Raw genomic sequence first — 1,491 nt, 5'->3', positions numbered from 1 at the left:
GATGAAAATTAGATTCAAGTCAAATTAATTTAAGTTAACTTTATATTATCTATATTAAATTAATTTTGATCAACTTTAAAATAAACGAAAAATCTTTTATAAACTTTTTTAATTTAAATTCAGATTGATTAAAAATAATTATTTGTCTCAATATGTTTATTTTAAAATTTTATTATGTGTATATATTTATTATTCTAAGTTATTTAAAATATAAATTTTGATAACTTGTTAATATAATGTTTTATATCTATTTCTATATTATAAATTAGAATTTATAGGTTGAAAAGTAAAATTCTTACTTTCTCTCTCAATAATTTATTTTAAATATTCTCATTTTTCTTATTTTAAAGATGTATTTCACACGCCACCTTCATAATTAACAAAAAAAAAATGTCACCCATTTTGAACTACCATCCTTTCTGTATTTACCTGTATGCATTATCTTTCGAATGATCTATCATTTTCAATTTACTTACTTTTATATTTATCTTTAGATTAATTTTTAATATTTTATTTAAAAAACTGTCAATACAATTTAATACTTTAATATATTTAATTATTATGAATTTTAATATATGAAAGCATATATTTGTTATGTATAATGTACAGACTAAAATACAAATTACCAAATCATTTGAAATAATATAATTTTTAAAATATTATTACACTTAACATGACGTTGATGAGTTAATGTCAACGTTAATTTTTTAGAGGAAAATTTGCAGATTCATTTTGAAATTAAATTTAAACATAAAAATATTTTTATAAAATGTATTTATTTTAAAATAGTTGTACATTCTTCAAATAATAATTTAAATATACAAAAAGTGACATGATGATATATGTGTAAATAAAAATTTCTCATGTCTTTTTTATTTTATTTTTGGCCTATAGAAGTTCACCTGTCTTAATTATAAAAGTATTTCACTACTAACGAAAATCAGTTTTATGTACAATCATGTTTGAAATATAATTCAATATTAATTATATTATATTATATACAAACATTTTTTTCAGCAAAAATTTAAATTATGAGACTAGCTAAATTTAATCAGAAGATTGAAGAGTTCTTGAGATGGTCCAGAATTAATGCAAATCTTTTATGTGTGACCTTATCAACAAGATCATATGTATTTATTGAGTATCATTTTTTTTAATAATCCATCCTCTTGAGGAGACATAGATCACACAATTCCCAACTCCTCAAATTAAATACTAAACTTGAGAAGCATAGATATTTATAATTGATTGGTCAATTCATCGTTCTTTCAAAAGTTATTTTTTTAATTCTGAATTATTTATTTTTATAAACATTACTTAAAGTTAAAATATATTTTTTTAACTATGTCATTGGTATGGAATATTTATTTTTAATAAAATTCTTTCGAAAGATTTTAGTTAAGGTAACAAGTCTTGTATCATTTACACCAATGATTTTTTGGTAAGTTAAAATGAATTTAAAGTAAAACATTAATATTTAAATAATTATTA

Source organism: Glycine max, chromosome 11, assembly GCF_000004515.6.
Source record: "Glycine max cultivar Williams 82 chromosome 11, Glycine_max_v4.0, whole genome shotgun sequence".
NCBI classification, from domain to species: domain Eukaryota; kingdom Viridiplantae; phylum Streptophyta; class Magnoliopsida; order Fabales; family Fabaceae; genus Glycine; species Glycine max.
Note: the sequence above shows the minus strand (reverse complement) of the source record.